Consider the following 19,513-nt stretch of genomic DNA (forward strand, 5'->3'; position numbering starts at 1 on the left):
GGTGCGACACAAGCGGCAGCCATTCATTGCAGCTACGCTGATCGAGAGAGCCCTCCGGAGGCCACCGATATGGGGGAGAGCCCGTTATAAAACTCATGCTGGAATGCTGGAATTTTATGGAAGGATATTGTAAGTGCAATACATTTTAAAGTTTTATTGTTCAAACAGTATTATGCTATGCCTATGAGGAGTTTTTTATTTGGAGGTACTAACAGGGATGGTCGTAGTCAGCCAACTTTGCTACGCTGGAAGTACGCATAGTTTTACGCAATTACGATTCGCCAAACTACGGCTTCGAAATCAAATTTTCGCTTCATATGCATTTCGTAGACTACGTGTTAAAATACGTCATTACGTGTAGTATGAAGCATAGTGTATGCGGTTGCTTATGCGGCTCCTTAATCGCTCCCCTCAGGAACTCTTCTATGCGTACATTCCCCTTTCCAATGCGTACTTTTGTAAGCATACAATCGTACGCGGAAAATTAGCCGTGAGTAACACATTCGTAGTTCACTACGCAATAGACTTGTTAACTACATGTAGTGGGCATAAGCTATGCGTAGCAGTACTTCACTACGCGTAAATTCGTAAGCGTAGTTTTGAAACTACGCTTACGAACTACGATGAGTGGATGCGAACTACGATGCGTAAATTCGCACTGGCATAGTTTCTGCTCATCCCTGGGTGCTAATCAAGCAGCTGAGACCACTTAATTAGTCGCACGGACAACGGTGGGGACAGAAAGCCTAAGGTCGTAGAGGTCGGGGGTACCCGGAAATAACCACAAGGCGTGACTGAGACTGTACTACTATCTGCATTGTGTTGTGTATCTTATTGCTATTACCTGTATTGTTGTATCTATTGTCTATTACCTGTATTGTTCTGTCACCCCTGTTATCATTGTCTGTAATCCTATTTATTGCACAGCGCTGTGTAATATGTTGGCGCTGTATAAATCTATAAATAATAATAATAATAATTGGTGGTCTTAGCAAAGGGTGAATCCCTTTCCAATATTTGGTGTGGTGGAGGTGTGAACCAAGCTAAAAGATCGTCATAGAAGAACTAACTGACAAACTGTTGTACCATTGGATGGTGAGGGGGACACTGCTTCCCCCATATAGCAGGACTGTGTTGCGCTGCATACAATTTGACTGTAGACTATAGCCATACGTATGTGCACATAGATACCATTCCCCATTCAACATGAGCATCCAGTCCGGCAAACTTCGGATCCCTTGGGAATGTGATGGTTTGCCTCTCATCATCAAAGTTCATAAAAAGCACCCTCAAAAGCTCTCCATATGGTCTGCCTGTGCACCTGTCCTGAGTGAGGAGATTGAGGGGCTCCCCATCCACTCTGCCCTCTCCTAATTCAGAGAAGCATGGCAGAGTGGTGGGTGAGTTTATTTAACTCACCTGTCCAGGCATTGTGTCCTATTAGCGCTCTGGCTTATGGCTTGTCCTCTACAAAGTCCAAGGGTGTCTTGATCCGTCAACTGATGCCAATTTATACCAGGAAGTCCACCAGCCTGCATCTGGATCCACCATGGTGCAAAGTACTATACAAATTAGAAGATGACTGGGTCTCCCCTGGCTTTATGCAAATAACAAACTGCACAACATCTAGCCAGACTTTTATCAAGTGCACTTGGTAGAGTTTGGCTGGGCTGAAATGTTGTCCATTTTTTTACTATGGTGCTTTAATAAATAAGCAAGTTTTCATAAATCCAGATGGAAACCTGGTCATCGATCTACTTTCTGACTTGTCCTCGCCAACATGCCTGCTTGCCCTCTGCCCCAATGCCTGCACCATGACATTAGTATATACAACCCAAAAGTCTGTTTTACTCTTCAGCCCCATTTCCCCTCACCCCAGCCATTTACCCATAGCCAAGTCTGCTGCCGCAATAGGATTTTCAAATTTGGTAAGCAAACTCCCCATAACACTGTGGGATATGTTAACTGGTTTGGAAAATATGGCCGTGGCAGGTTCGCTCATCCCTAATCCTCATCTACTTTAGACAGTGCGGCCTAAGCAGAATGTGGGAAAGACTACCCACAAGATGCTATTGAGGAACATTGCCAACACTAACAGGAACAGATAGTGGTTTATAGAAATTGTAGCTGTGACAGCCCAAAACAGAAAACATACAAACCTTATTCCCTGCATCCTAAACATTCCTAGAGTTTGCCTCTATATATAGTCCTTTAAATTCAGAACACATCTGGACATTTGTCATGTTTTCGGAAACCCAGTAATTGTAGCACTGGTTACAAAAAAACATTGTTTGCCTTAGCTTAAGGAGTCATAAAAACAGCATACCAATATTCATGAACAAAGAATTGTTTTTAAGAAAAGCAAAATTCACAATAAAAAGTGATTTTTTTTTTTACTAACACAACTCTGTTAGAATGACCTTAACAAATCATAATGTGCTTCCTCAGCCGCCTGTTAGGTGGGTTGCAATTTGCATCATGGTTGGGGAAAAAAAATGAAAAAGATAGAACACATGGGGATTGATTCCCAAAGCAGTGATAACTGTTATCACGGCTGTGAAAAAGTGCTTAACGGTTAACGCGCACAAAAGTTCACACGATAGCGCAAATTTTTGCGTGTTAATGTTCGTATTCGTGCGATAACGCAAATGTATCGCACGAACATGGAACGTTAACATGCGAAAATCCAGGTGACGTGAATTTTTCGCTCGATAACCGTTTTCACGCTGAATTTCGCACAAAGCACTTTTCACAGCGTGATAACAGTTATCACTGCTTTGTGAATCAAGCAGTGCTGCTCGGATACTCCTTTTCAAAATCCGAATTGAATTTGGATCCGGATACCCAGAAATCCGATCCAAATCAGATATCCAAATTCGAACTTTTTGGTATCCGAATAGAATCGGATATTCGGATCCAGTATCGGAGATATCCGCCCAGATTCGGATATCCGAATAAAAAAACGGAAATGGCCTTTAAATTGTTTCTAAAAGTTTTTTATGGTAAATAAGGCATGTAGCATTATGTTTTTTTTAAAGGGAAACACTAATTGATTGGCTGTTAATTAACATCAGGACTAGGTTCCAGACAGCGGTCGTGCAGCCCACATTGTGTCCAAAGTCCAACCGCACAACTGGGACAGCACAGTTATCAGCCCAGACACCTCCAAAAACGTACACAGCAATTGTGTTAAGATAATCACCATGGCATCTAGTGTTGGTACCACGGCACAGGTAAAACATTAAAAAGGAGAGGTTCCAGGAAGCGGTCGTACTGCCACAGTTGGGGCCTCCCCACAACTGGGACAGCACAGTTATCAGCCTAGACACCTCCAAAAAATTACACAGCAATTGTGTTAAGATAAACACCAGGGCACCTAGTGTTGCTACCACGGCTGTAAAAAAAATTTGAACCAGTCTTATTACTGAAGACGGAGCCAGGAGGTTGTGGTGGTAAAGGGTGGTGGTAAGGCAGGCATAGTGATTCCCACTCAGCCACTTCATTTCCCCCTCTTGGCAAAAACAAAAACAAAGAGCGCCTTTGTCAGAGACAGCAGGTTTGTTGGGCGCCTGCTGCTGCTGGATGCAGGCACCTGCTGCTGTGCTGGATGGACTGTGACAGCAGGGGGGGGAGGTGGGAGGCTTGGGGAAGGCTTCCTCCAAGCGCTGAACCAGAATCCACTGCAAGTCCCTCATTCGGTGCACAGGGTCTCCTCTTACAGGCAGGAACTGAGCCAGCTTCCCCTTCAGCCATGGGTCTAGCATCAGGGAGATCCAGGTGTCCTCCTGAGCACGCATCTGCTTCACCCTTGGGTCACTGCGCAGGTACTGCAGCATGTGCGCTGCCATGGGGAACAGGGACGTCATCTCTGTTGACACATCATCTTAGGCACCCCCCTGAGATAACACTGCTGTCCTCCTCCTCTGACTCTTGAGCCTTCTCCTGCTCTCTCCACCCCTGCACCACTGCAGCTGCACTCTGCTGTGCCCCCTCATCTTCATGGTCAGGGACCTCCAACTCCTCAAACTGCAAGTCCTCCTCAACCTCCTCCTCCTGCTGCACAGAGGTGGACTGTGCAGGTGGCTGCTGCTCCTGCTGGATCAAGGCTGCCTCTCCCACTTCCAGCAGAGTATAGAGGGCCTTGTCCAGCATGCACTCAATGGTCACCCACTCACACAGTGACTCACGGTCCTGGCTGACCATGTTGGTGGCCTCCAGAAAGGATGCCAGCACCAAGCACACCAGCTGCATTTTTCCCCACTCAGCACTGAGCATGATGTCTGGGAGGTGGGTGGTGCCGGTCCCAGACAAGGTGGCGTCCATGATGGCTTTGGACAGGTACTGGTTGACAGCCCGCTTCTGTTCATCCAGACGCTCCAACATTGCTAGGGTGGAATTCCAGCGTGTTGGAACGTCTATCATGAGCCGGTGCTGTGGGAGGATCATCTCCAGCTGCACGGCTTCCAGGGACGCTGGGCAGCGAAAATGACCCAAAGTTTTCCTTGCCGCTCCCAAAAGAGTGTCCATCCCCTGGTAGGTGCGCAGGAATTTATGCACCACCACGTTCATGACCAGGGCCAGACAGGTGATGTGGGTGAGGTTTCCCCGGTGGATGGCAGCAACCAGGTTGGCCCCATTGTCGGACACCACCTCTCCGACTTTCAGGCCTCTGGGGGTCAGCCAACTCCTCTCTTGCTCTCGAAGTATGGCCAGGACGTGGTCTGCCGTCAGCCTGTTCTTCCCCAGGCTGACCATCTCCAGCAGCACTTGGCAGTGGTGGGCCTTCTGCTGCTGCAGAGGCTGGGGTGTTTGGTGGTGGGTTTGCCTGAGGATGGAACCGGATCAGAGCTGGAACCTGCTGCACTTCCCCTGACCCTACTGCGGGATGGCACCACCCACTGGGGTGATGATGATGCTGCTGCTGTGCCCGATGCTGCTGTCCCCTCCTCACCCACTACCACCAAACTGACCCAGTGTGCGGTGAAGGACAGATAGCAGCCTTTCCTGAACTGGCTTGACCATGAGTCCATTGTCACATGGACCCGCTCACCCACCGCAGGATCAAGCCCACGTTCCACGTTGGCCTTTACAAACTGGTGCAGTGCTGGGATGGCCATGCGTGTGACGTAGTGCCGGCTTCAGATTGGCCAATCCGGTGCTGCACACTGCAGGAGCGCACACATCTGAATTCCCTCCTGCACAAACGAGTACGGGAGGAGCTGGGAGGACATGGCCTGTGTAAGCAAGCCGTTCAGCTGGCGTATGCGACGGCTGCCGGGAGGCTGAGACCTGACCACGAAGGACTCGCTTAGCAGGGTCTGGTGGCATTTTTGGCTTGCACAGGAAGCTGAGGAGGGAGCAGAGGATACCACTGAGGAGGACTGGCTGCCTGAACAGGCCTCAGTGTCGGCAGGAGTGGCAAAGGGGGTTATGGTGCTCTGACCACTGCAAGGGCCAGCACCAGCTTCCTTCAGCCTCTTGAATGCCTCGTGCTCATGTTTGTGCTTTTTGGCCAGATGGTTGATGAAGCTGGAGATGCCATAGTTGGAGGGGTTACACCTCCTGATCAGCTTCACATGGCACACATAACACATCACAAACTGGCTTTCCAGTGAGTGCAGATGAAAAAACTGCCAGATTGTGGATTGCAATTTTCCCTTACGCCCAGAATGGGATGCTGCTGCTGATTTTCTCCCTGTGGTGGTTGGGGCCTGGGATTGAGTGGTGCGGCTGGTGGTAGTAGTGGCAGATGAAACAGCAGGCTGTGGGTCACGCATTCCATGCCCACTGCTGCTCCTGCCAGTCCCTGCAATGGTGATCCTCCGTGCCAGACCCACTGACGCATCCTCCTCCTCAGAGCTGACATCCCCCTCCTGTTGATGGTAGTCCTGGTCCTTCATCTCATCATCAACATCATACTTCCCCTCCTTGAACAACTGCTGGGATGATGACCCTGCCCCAAACTCCTCTTCTGCTGACACATCATGGACGGACTCCCCCCCCAACAACCACTGTCACTGACTCTTCCCCAAAGCCCATTGCGCACAGAATGTCTTTTGTAGAGCTGGTGGTGGCCTGCTCATCCACCATCAGCTGCATCACAGGCGCGGCGTCTTTCTCCTCCAATTTGTGCCGCCGACCCTGCTTGAAAATGGCCGATACACGCTGCTGCATCTCTGCAGCGTGACTCTCCCTAACAGGTGGGCGGTCAGTGGCAAGTGGCGGAATGGAGACTGACGCGACAGAACTGCTGGCGGAGGCCGCAATGTTTCTCCCTCTCGTCTTGGCCTTGTTGACCCTCCCTCCGGCTGCCAGTGCCAGACATAGCACAAGATATGTGATGTTACAGATGATGTGGGGTACATGTACTTTACTAATATTGGGCTTGGACTTTGAATAAAATCAGCAAAGAGTGACAGACAGCAGAGTAGAAGAAGACACACTGACACTGCTCAACAGCACACCAGCACTGCAGTAATCTGTAGTAGCTACACAGTACTACTCTCTCTAACAACTAACTAGCACTGCAGTAACTACACAATATAACACAGTAATCCTACCTATACTGTAGCTAGCTAAGGCTAATAGCAGGCCAGCAGCAGGAGGCATGTACTGTGCACAGCACACACACAGACACAGGACCTAACTAGCAGATGCTGCAGCTCAAAGTCTGACTGACTGACACTGACAAATTACACAGGCTAGCTAACTATAACACAATATAACAGTAGTGTAGTGAAGGTGTTTCCACTCAAAAACTGTTTAACAGTGTGATAATGCACTTGCTTAGCCAAACAGCACTGGAGATGTCTCTCAGTGAGCAGTCACAAGCAAGGATGATTTTCTCATCACGGCCGCCACTTTATATACAGGAGGGGCTGGCCAGAGTTCCCCTCTGTGATTGGTTGCTTGGGCTTAGGCTGGGAGCCCTCTGTTTGGCTCAATGACGTCATGGACGTCATCTCCATGGTTACAGTACCCGGATTCGGATATCCGACCCTAGTATCCGACCGGATTCCGGATTTCCGATAGCTAACCGCATTAACTCGGATAGCGCTATTCGGATTTTGTGCAGGTATCCGGAATCTGAATCCGATTCGGATAGTGGAAAAAGTTCGGATTATCTGGGTAACTCGGATATCCGAATATTGGATGAGCAGCACTGGAATCAAGCCCATTGAGAGAAAGCTTAAAGCACACCTAAACTGAGAGGGATATGCAAGCTGGCATGTTTATTTCCTTGTAAGCAATGTAACTTGCATAGCTATCCTGCTAATCCTCTGCCTCGAATACTCTTAGCTACATGTTGGATTTAGCAACATTACTTCAACTGCAGTATAGTAAAGCAACCAAAAGATGTCACTGTGTATGCACAGTGCTGCAATGCTCTCTATGGTATTGTGATTTCCTGTATTTTTTCCTGTGTTCCTCTCTGTTCTAAGTAAGGTGCATTACCTGATGGTTGTGTACGATTTATCTCTGTACTTTTCTTCAGTAAAGAGTTCTCACTTGTTATACCCGGTGCCTAACTGCGTGTACAGAACACTCTGCTCTATCAAGCCATAGACCTTGAACAAGCATGCAGATCAGGTGCTTTGACTGAAGTCTGACTGGATAAGCTGCATGCTTGTTTCAGCTGTATGATTCAGAGACTACTGCAGCCAAAGAGATCAGCAGGGCAGCCAGGCAATCTGCATTGTTTACAAGGGAATAAATATGGCAGCCTCCTCATCCCTCTTATTTCAAGCACCTTTTCTATTCACAAAAGCTGTACAAAAAAAACTAAATTTCTAGGAATTATGTTTATGTAGAAATTCAAATTGTCTCCACCATCACTGGGGGGTCACGAGCTAGCAATGTTCCTGCCAGCTGTAGTGCTGTTCAATTGAAATGCATTGAAGGCACAAAACTGCTAGATACTGTTGAGTTAAATTATTATGTACAGTAGATTTTGGTTTGAGATGATACCTGACGAAGAGCCAAATAATCTTTTGTGGGAGCTCCGATGCATTTCTACCAGACAGACAGTTGTGGAAACTTCATTCAAGATTTACAGAAAGCCCAAAATTGGTTGGAATTGGACAGAGACTTGTATTAAGATGAGGGACCACAATATTTATTTTATGATGGGTGGGGTAGGTAGTGGGGGTTGTGGCCATTTTTTATTAAACTATTTTCTTAATGTTTACTAAAATTATTACTATATGTGGGAATAGGTGGAAGTAATGACATACCTTTGTGAATGACTGAGGGCTAAACAGGTTTTTGGTCTTTTTTGGTGTGTGTGCAGGGGGGAGGGGCTATCGCAACTGAAAATGTACCATGTATACAGGTGGCCCCCAATGACTGCTGACATCACACAGAGATCTAAACATGCAAATACAACTGCCTTTACGTGCAGTAAAACAGCGCACAGCAACACATATAGGGGTTGATTCACAAACACTCTATTTAATCAGTCCGCATGCTACGCATAGCACACGTAATTAACATCACTCACTGCTTTAGTGCTGCATAGCGAGCGCTAGTTACTTTATGCCCACTATACTCGCTCTGCCCTGAGCCCATGCGGGTCCAGTCACTTCAAAGTACTTGATCCCCGCACTTTGATTGGCCCAATAGGCTGCGTGTCAAGTGATGTCAAGTGAAAGGCAGCCTATTGGGCCAATTAAAGTGCGGGAATCAACGTCCTTTTAAGTGACCAGACTCGCAGGGGCTAAGGGCGGGACAAGTGGAGTGGGCGTAAAGTAACTGCACTACAGCAGTATAGCATGTGCTTCGGTGAGTGATGTTAATTACGTGCTATGCTGCCAGTAGGCTACTGGCAGTAGCAGGTGTAGCCTGCAGACTGATTAAATAGCGTGAGTAACAGAAGGTTACTTGCGCTATTATGTTAGTGAATCAACCTCATTATTTGAACTTGTCCTTACTGTCAGAATGCTTCATTGCTCAGTTACCTCTTATATCTCTGTACTTAGCAGGCTGCAGGGAATTGTGACTACTTGTTTACGAGTATGTTTATTATGGTTGTGGGCCTGGAGCCCAACAGTTATGTCATGTATTTCCGTTCTCTGTGTTTTTTGTTTTTATGTAAGCAAGCACAAATTATTATGGTTTTTTTTTATTATTTGCTACACAAACAACTGTAAAATTCTTTAAAAAAACAATCAATAAAATATATCTGACATTGAGGCCATTGTAGGCTGTACCAATGATTTTGCAGTGTGGACGGATTGATTTTCAACATTGTCCCTGACATTTTGTTACGATGATATATCCTTGAATTGTTAATTCTTATTGTTTGAAAAAAAAAATAACGTGGAGATGCGCCACATAAAGTGTAGACTACGGAGGAGTTTGGGACATTTGGACTGATTATGAAAGCTGGGGATCGACCAGGCCTTATAAAGAAGTACGCCATCATTTTGTTTTTGTGCGTTAAAAAGATACAGTCCATCGATTTGCATGGGCCATCAGATCCAAAGAGTTTTGTGCGGTGTTCTGGACCTTTATGCAAGCTTGGGGGACACCTGTACACATGCTCAATTCTTGAAAGTGTTCCATCTAGCGAATGTTTGTATGCTTATTTAGACAGTGACATAGACCAACTGAATGCATAATTACATTAATAATAATTAACAGATAATAACAGTCATAAGCTTATTCTGCGCTGTATCAAAGCTCCCAACTGCCTTTCTTTTTGGACGGACAGTCCCTCTTTAAAGAGAAACCGTGAACAAGAATTGAACTTCATCCCAATCAGTAGCTGATACCGCCTTTCCCATGAGAAATCTTTTCCTTTTCACAAACAGATCATCAGGGGGCTATATATGGCTGATATTGTGGTGAAACCCCTCCCACAGGAAACTCTGAGGACCGTGGTACTCCTGGCAGTTTCCTGTCTGTGAACCTCGTTGCATTGTGGGAAATAGCTGTTTACAGGTGTTTCCAACTGCCAAAAAGCAAGCAGCAGCTACATCACCTGCCTGCAGTAAAAATGTCACCATGTAATAAATGTCAGAAGGTAAATCAGGGATTTAATTTTGTTTACAATGGGCAAACACTGACTAAATCATTTATACATAAGTAAAAATTAAGCACTTTTTTATTACATTATTTTCACTGGAGTTCCTCTTTAAGAACCAAATCCATCTGACCCTCTTTCCTCCTCATATGTCCCTCTTTCAGGACGGATGTACCGATCTGTGTAATGTATGCATTTTTTCTACTGAAAAATGTGTTTAATTGACTGAACTTTATTCCCATCCTCTAAATTGGACTATATTTCTTATTTTCAAATGTTAAAATGAAGAAAAACGAATGATGATAGAAAGGATCAGCATGGTCTGAATGATAAAACTACATCTTTCTGCGTGTCTTAAAGAGAGTCTGAAGCCTCCAAAAATATCTGTTTTTACTTGACAGTCCTCTTTAGCCGTAATGCCATAGCTGAATCCCTGCAGTTGAATGCTCAATTAATACCCCTGAAATCCCGGGGCAAAATTCCATGGCTTTCCAAGTCATGGTTTTTGCAGCCCGGGGAGGCAGAGCTTTGCGCTGTAGCTCTGCCTCCAGTTGCGTCATTCTCCGCCTCTCCCCACCCCTCTCAGTGAAAGAGGACTGAGAGGGGCGGGTGGAGGCCGAGATCTGCGCAGATTGATGCGAGTAGAAGCGGAGCTACTGCCCAAAGCTCTGCCTCTTCCAGGAAGGAGCCCCGAAATTTGACCTGGGGATTTTGTGGGTATTAATTGAGCGTGAAAACAAAATGAGAGATATAAACAAACAACAAGCACCTACAACAAAAATAAATATAATGCTTATGCCATAATAAATCATTTCTCTTTATAAAGGCTTTTTTTATTTAGTTCCCAATCAAATAATAACGTATCATGCCAAAACAATTCTTTCAGTAAAATGTTTCAGCAAAATGTGAAGAGATTAGGTGAAAAAAACATATGATTTGTGAATCTCACACTAGTAGTTCTTCCAGAGCAGAGCAGAGCTAGAGGTTGGTCTCTTCCCAGGCCTGTAAGGTGAGAGGTCAGAGAGTGGATGATAGTTCAGTGTGTGTAGCAGCTGTTCTCACACTACATCCTGTGCCAGCGGAGGCCTCATCTTCCTGTCATCTCTCTACTCAGAATGCTGGCTGTACGCAGGGATACGCTGCAGCTCAACTCATCGAAGAAATCAAAATAATAATGGAATTATTTCTTGTTGTATAAAAAGGAGAAGATAATGAATGTATGTGAAGACAGGAAACACTTGTACACCATCCAAAGCTAAATGAATGTATGTCGTGAAGTCAGGCTTTACAGGGAATCTGAAGTGAAAATAAACTTATGATATAATGATTTGTATGTGTAGTTGTAACGGTTAGTGTCAGCAAGTGACAGAGTTTTGATTATTTGGTGATCTGCAGTATCACCAATAATACAGAAAACTATATCTGATTATGTGGTGATCTGCAGAATCACCAATAATGCAGAAATATCAACAGTAGTGAGTACAGCAATGTCAGTATTTTAATAAAGGTGATCACACGTGTTTAGGTGCACAGTAGCTCAGGAGCACTCCCAGGCAGGGTCGGTAACTGATCGGTCAGGTCGCAGTACAAAATCAGTAAACAGAAACGTAGTCAGAGGGTAGCCTAGGTCGGCAGCAATCAGATATGTGGAAGTACAGAATCAGAAGGCAAGAACAGAATCGAGGTCGGGCCGGGGTCGGCAACAAGACAGATAGGCAAGGTACAGAATCGTGAGGCAAAGGATAGTCAGAAGTTCCGGCAAGGTTCATACACATAAAGGCAATAATATCAGATTATAATTATAGCTATCAAACAATTCCTAGCTATGTGTGAAATCCCCGGGTTCCTGCTGGATCAAAGCACACTGGGATCTGACTAAGGTCTGAGAGCTTAACTGCAAAGTTTCAGCAACAGCAGACAAAGATGCACTGACAGTTTAGGTCTTAAATACAGACAGAGCATTCACAAGTTCCGCCCAGCAGATTCCAGCCAATCAGTGCCAAAAGTCAGCCCAGCCCTGTCAGCTGACCAGCAGGTCAGCTGACCCGCCTCCTCAAAGCATAAAGGTCCTGTCTCCTGGTGCGCGCGAGTGCTGCCCTGCTTTGATGGACTCTGGAAAGACCTGACCTGGTGGGAAGCGATGCCGAGGAGGCGGCGGCGGAATCCGCCGTGACGTCAGATGCTCTCCGTTGCAGAGGTAATTTAGCTGTTACTGAAAGTAGTACAGTGGGATGCGAAAGTTTGGGCAACGTTGTTGATCGTCATGATTTTCCTGTATAAATCGTTAGTTGTTACAATAAAAATTGTCAGTTAATTATATCATATAGGAGACACACAATGATATTTGAGAAGTGAAATGAAGTTTATTTGATTTACAGAAAGTGTGCAATAATTGTTTAAATAAAATTAGACAGGTGCATAAATTTGGGCACTGTTGTCATTTCATTGATTCCAAAACCTTTAGAACTAATTATTTGAACTCAAATTGCCTTGGTAAGCTCAGTGACCCCTGACCTACATACACAGGGGAATCCAATTATAAGAAAGAGTATTTAAGGGGGTCAATTGTAAGTTTCCCTCCTCTTTTAAATTTCTCTGAAGAGTAGCAACATGGGGGTCTCAAAACAACTCTCAAGGAGGGATGCTCAAATCCGATCCAGATGAAATCCAGATAGTTGTGATCCGGATTTCATCCGGTTAAAATTAAATCACCTGTGCGGGCTGGGCGGGGGGTTTAATCTTACCTATCATGACGTCTTCTTCGTCCGTCCCTCGGCACCTCCCACGATGCGGTCCAATCCGGCGTCACGTGACTATAAACACTTCCTCCTTCTGGGTTGAAGGAGAAAGTGTATAGTCGCGTGACGCCGGATTGGACCGCATCGTGGGAGGTGCCGAGGGATGGACGAAGAAGACGTCATGATAGGTAAGATTAAATCCCCCGCCCAGCCCACACAGGTGATTTAATTTTAACCGAATGAAAACCGGATCACAACTATCCAGATTTCATCCGGATCGGATTTGAGCATCCCTGCTCTCAAGTGACCTGAAGACAAAGATTGTTCACCATCATAGTTTAGGGGAAGGATACAGAAAGCTGTCTCAGAGATTTCAGCTGTCTGTTTCCACAGTTAGGAACATATTGAGGAAATAGAAGACCACTGGCTCAGTTCAAGTTAAAGCTCGAAGTGGCAGACCAAGAGAAATCTCGGATAAACAGAAGCGACGAATGGTAAGAACAGTCAGAGTCAACTCACAGACCAGCACCAAAGACCTACAACATCATCTTGCTGCAGATGGAGTCACTGTGCATCATTCAACCATTCGGCGCACTTTACACAAGAAGATTCTGAATGCAAAGGAAGCCTTTTCTCCGCCCACAGCACAAACAGAGCCACTTGAGGTATGCTAAAGCACATTTGGACAAGCCAGCTTAATTTTGGAATAAGGTGCTGTGGACTGCTGAACTAAAATTTAGTTATTTGGGCATAACAAGGGGAGTTATGCATGGAGGAAAAACAACACAGCATTTCAAGATAAACACCTGCTACCTACAGTAAAATATGGTGGTGGTTCCATCATGCTGTGGGGCTGTGTGGCCAGGGCAGGGACTGGGAATATTGTCAAAGTTGAGGGACACATGGATTCCACTCATTATATCAGCAGATTTTGGAGACCAATATCCAGGAATCAGTGACAAAGCTGAAACTGCGCCAGGGCTGGATCTTTCAACAAGACAACGAACATAAACACTGCTCAAAATCCACTAAGGCATTCATGTAGAGCAGTGCTGTCCAACTGGCGGCCCGCGGGCAGCATCCGGCCCACCAGGCCTCCTGCTGCGGCCCCCTGCTGCCTGCTCCATGCTGTGGCAGCGCAACTTTTTTTTTTTTAAACCCTTTCCCCCATGCTGCGGCCTATAAATATTTACAGCCTCCCCCTCTTTGTCCCCCGTGCTGCCGCCTCTAACACCCCAGATCGGCGGCGGCAGAAGATAGGAACCAGCCACACCAGCGCATGGCAGCCGCACGGGGGACTTTAAGTGCTGGACGTGACCGATGATGTCACGTCCTCCATTCAAATTCACCGCTGCTATGCGCCGGTCTGACTGGCTCCGATCTCCTGCCCTCCGCTGCCAATCTGAGCTGAATTAGAGGCGGTAGCACGGGGAACAAAAGAGGGGGGAGGCTGTAAATATTTATAGGCCGCAGCATGGGGGAAAGAGTTTTGAAAACAGGCGGCAGCACGGGGGACAACAAGGGGGGCAACGAGGGGGCGGGGGTGTGTAAATATTTTAGCTCTGCGGCCAATCTGAGTGCATTTTGTGGGCACAACTACGGCCAATCAGTGCATTTTGTGGGCACATCTGAGTGCATTTTGTGGGCAAATCTGCGGCCAATCTGAGTGAATTTTGTGGGCAAATCTGGGGCCACTCTGACTGCATTTTGTGGGCACAACTGCGGCCAATCTGAGTGCATTTTGTGGGCACAACTGCGGCCAATCTGAGTGCATTTTGTGGGCACAACTGCGGCCAATCTGAGTGCATTTTGTGGGCACAACTGCGGCAAATCTGAGTGCATTTTGTGGGCACAACTGCGGCCAATCTGAGTGCATTTTGTGGGCAAATCTGCGGCCACTCTTACTGCATTTTGTGGGCACAACTGTGGCCAATCTGAGTGCATTTTGCGGGCAAATCTGCGGCCACTCTGACTGCATTTTGTGGGCACAACTGCAGCCAGTCTGAGTGCATTTTGTGGGCACAACTGCGGCCAATCTGAGTGCATTTTGTGGGCACAACTGCAGCCAATCTGAGTGCATTTTGTGGGCACAACTGTGGCCAATCTGAGTGCATTTTGTGGGCACAACTGCGGCCAATGTGAGGGCATTTTGTGGGCAAATCTGCGGCCACTCTGACTGCATTTTGTGGGCACAACTGTGGCCAATCTGAGTGTATTTTGTGGGCAAATCTGCGGCCACTCTGACTGCATTTTGTGGGCACAACTGTGGCCAATCTGAGTGCATTTTGTGGGCAAATCTGCGGCCACTCTGACTGCATTTTAATGGCACAACTGCAGCCAATCTGAGTGCATTTTGTGGGCACAACTGCGGCCAATCTGACTGCATTTTGTGGGCACAACTGCGGCCAATCTGAGTGCATTTTGTGGGCAAATCTGCGGCCACTCTGAGTGCATTTTGTGGGCACAACTGCGGCCAATCTGACTGCATTTTGTGGGCACAACTGCGGCCAATCTGAGTGCATTTTGTGGGCACAACTGCGGCCAATCTGAGTGCATTTTGTGGGCACATCTGCGGCCAATCTGACTGCATTTTGTGGGCACATCTGCGGCCAATCTGAATGTATTTTGTGGGTAAATCTGCAGCCAATCTGAGTGCATTTTATGGGTAAATCTGCAGGTAATCTTTGTGTATTTTGTGGGTAAATCTGCAGCCAATCTGAATGTATTTTGTGGGTAAATCTGCAGCCAATCTGAATGTATTTTGTGGGTAAATCTGCAGCCAATCTTTGTGTATTTTGTGGGTAAATCTACAGCCAATCTTTGTGTATTTTGTGGGCAAATCTGCAGCGAATCTGAGTGCATTTTGTGGAGAATCTGCTATCACTCCATTTGCATTTTGTGGTAAAATCTGCTGCTAGATTTATTTTTTCCCGGGGAAGGGGGGGGGGGTTAGATTGTGTCGGACTGCCGGCCCTTCACCATGTGGTCTGAAAAAAAAAAACGGCCCTCCATGCCCGTGAAGTTGGACAGCACTGATGTAGAGCAACAAGTACAACATTCTAGAATGGCCATCTCAGTCCCCAGACCTGAATATAATTGAAAATCTGTGGTGTGAGATAAATAGAGCTGTCCATGCTCGGAAGCCACCAAACATGGAGGAACTGGAGATGCTTTGTAAAGAGGTATGGTCCAAATTACCTTCAACCAGAATCCAGACTCTCATTGGAACCTACAGGAAGCGTTTAGGGGCTGTCATTTCTGCAAAAGGAGGATCTACCAAATATTGATTTCATTTATTTTTTGTGGTGCCCAAATTTATGCACCTGCCTAATGTTGTTTAAACAATTATTGCACACTTTCTGTAAATCCAATAAACTTCATTTCACTTCTCAAATATCACTGTGTGTGTCTCCGATATGATATATTTAACTGACATTTTTTATCGTAACAACCAACGATTTATACAGGAAAATCTTGACGATTAACAACGTTGCCTAAACTTTCGCATCCCACTGTAAAACATTATTAGCACAGATATGAGTCTCATATTTTTTCCAGTACAGTAAGAGTTAAGAGACTCCAGTTGTTATCTATGCAAAAGAGCTTCACTGAGCTCTCCGACTTTCAAAGTTGCAGAGAGCTTTGTCTTCTGTAGCTTATTTTCTCAAGTGTCTGTTAAGCTCCTTGCCGGTTATCCCGAGCTGAGCTCGGGGTAACCTACGCAGGAGGATTGCTTAGGCCCCGCTGGGCCGATTTTCACAATTTTTTACTTATTGCACGCAGCTAGCACTTTGCTAGCTGCGTGCATAACTTGATCGCCGATACCCGTCGTGCCGCGCCGCCCCCCCCCCCCCCCCAGACCCCTTGCGCAGCCTGGCCAATCAGTGCCAGGCAGCGCTGAGGGGTGGATCAGGACTCCCTCTGACGTTCCGACGTCCATGACGTCGGTGACGTCATCCCGCCCCGTCACCATAGTGGCGGGGGAAGCCATGCAGGAAATCCCGTTCTGAATGCGATCGGAGTGGGTGGGGGGATGCTACTGCTCAGCGGTTATCATGTAGTTAGCGCTAGGCTAGCTACATGATTTCAAAAAAAAAAAAAAAGTGCTGTGCTGCCCCCTTGCCGCAATAATTGGAACGGCAAGGAGGTTAATGTATTTTGTTTTGTTTTTCTGCAGCTGAAAGTTCAAAAGGTCATTAGCCTGCTCTGTGAAATCATTTGTTCTGTGAAATCATTAGAATGGTGAGTGTAATGTGTAAACTGCAAATATTAGAGAATGATGTAATGTTATACAAAAAAAAAAACTATATAATTGAAAATAAAAATATGAGACTCTTGCCTTTCCTACTAATGCTCTATTAATTGTCTGTACGACACAAACAATTCATTATATCATTTTTTTCTTTTGCTTCAGTGTCACTTTAAAGCACACTTGATATGAAAATAAACCTATGAATTAATGAATTATATGTGTAGTACAGCTAAGAAACAGGGTATTAGTAGCAAAGAAAAGAGTCTCATACTGTTTTACAGTACAGGAAGAGATAAAGGGGCACTATGGTGAAAATGATGCTGTTCCATTATCCCCATATCAGCTATTTTATATGGACAGCATACAATTGACCATAGAGTTTGTGTTAAAAAAATTATCTCCTAACGTCCCTCTACACAGCTGAGCTTAGTCATTAGATCAGGCATCCCATGTTAGGGATAAAAGGTGGCCATACACTTATAGATTTGCAGCAGATTCGACCCTCAGATAGATTTCTGTCAGATGCCTGTCAGGTCGAATCTGACAGATTTTCCATCCTGCCAGATAGATCAAATCGATTGAAATTGATCAAAATCGGCCACAAATCGATTGATTTTCTGATCAATTCCATAGTATTGATCGATCGATGGCTGAAATTGACCAGTGTATGTACTCCTAATGCTGGGCATACATGGATCGTTTTTGCTGCTCGATTCTCCCATTCGATCTGTCAGTCTCGCCACTCCCCCACCTCCTCCATTGCTCCGGTCCCCGCCCGCACCCCTTCCCTCCCCGCTGATTGGAGGGAAGGGCCGCAGGCGGGGACCGGAGCTATGGAGGAGGCGGGGGAGTGGCAAGACTGACAGATGCAGAGATAAACAGCCGGCTGTGACACGCTGCGTGTTGACAGCTCGGCTGATGATTTATGGGGGCATAGCAGAGCGCAAGGAGGGGCTTAGGGGGGATCGGTATAGCAACAGAGGCTGGGCAGTATATGCAGACCCAGCCTCTGTATGCTGATAGCATTGTTAAGCCTCATCTACACGGGTAGATGAGGCTGCGATCTGGCAGCTCGATTAGCCGCCGGATCGCCTCTTCCTCGTCCCCGCGCATGCCCACCGCGTCCCCGCTCACCGCGGGTGTGCCGCATTCGATTCCCCGCTCGTCCCTGCCGGCGCTGCTTATCTTCCGCTCGATTCCCTGCCATTGTCCCCTCGCGGGGAGCGAGCAGGGAATCGGCGGAAGCAAGATCCGTCCTGTCGGATCTTATCAATCGAGCCACATCAGCGGCTCGATTGATAAGGAACATCGCGGCCGCATCTACACATGTAGATGCAGCTTTAGAACCCACCTTGGGGTTCTCTTTAATGGCTCAAAAACGAACCGTGTATTACCAGCATTAAAAGTGTCTGACTGCTCTGTGCTAACAGACACTCTAAACAGCTGATTATAAGCAGCTGGCTCACAGGCACTAGTACAGAGCCAGCCTCTATTGTTTTCACATGTAATTAGCTAAGTAAATAAGCTTAAGCTGTTTATTTATTTAGTTAGTTTACATATTAAAAGTAGTATGTGTGAACTTGCCTTGGTATAATCAGCTGTTTAGAGTGTCTGTTAGCAGAGTAGTCCAATGCTTTCTGATGTAATGACACAGCTCAGCTGTGCAGAGGAGGCGTTAGGAGATATTTTTTTAACACAAACTCCATGGTGACATTTATGCTGTCCATATTAAAAAACAGCATAATTTTCACCCCTTTAAAAAACCTCAGTTGTTATCTACGAAAAGAGCATGTCTGAGATCTTCGACCCATTAGGTAAAATACAATCCTATTTTTCTGAAGCTCTTAAACAGCCAACAAACAGTGAGAGACAGCTTGTAATAAGGTTCTACTGCAGGAAAGTTCAAAGGGTCATTATTTCTGCTTTGTTTTATAGCCTCCAGGCTAGTTTCACACCAGGACGTTGCGTTTTAGGGGACGTTATGGTCGCATAACGTGCCCCTAACGCAATGCCTGGTGCTCTCTAAGGTGGACGTCAGAGTGAGCCGCGTTGTGCAGCTCACTCTGGCGTCCGTGATGCCGTGATGCGCACTCTTGGACGCATGCGGCATCACGTGGTCCCGCCTGGCCAATCGCCGCACAGAGCGGCCGCTCCAGGAAGTAAACACTGCACGTCACTGAGTGCAGTGAATATTAATTAGCCATGTGCTTGGCCGCTCTCCGCTCCTCCCCAACCTTACTGCGCATGTCCAAGCAGTCTAACGCGGCTCTGCCGCTTACAGAGTACTGCATGCAGTACGTTGTGTAATGGCGCAGCGTTACTGTGTAACGCAACGTGGGCACTGCGAACGGCCCATTGATTTTTCATTGCTGTGCGGTGGGGTGCGTTACAGGCTGCACTAACGTGCGCCTGTAACGTCCCACTGTGAAACCAGCCTAAAAGTGTGTGGTTTTAAAACTGCTACTGTGACAGTATGATGGAATGTTATTAAAAAAAAGC

Source organism: Hyperolius riggenbachi, chromosome 6 (genome assembly GCF_040937935.1).
Source record: "Hyperolius riggenbachi isolate aHypRig1 chromosome 6, aHypRig1.pri, whole genome shotgun sequence".
Classification (NCBI taxonomy): Eukaryota; Metazoa; Chordata; class Amphibia; order Anura; family Hyperoliidae; genus Hyperolius; species Hyperolius riggenbachi.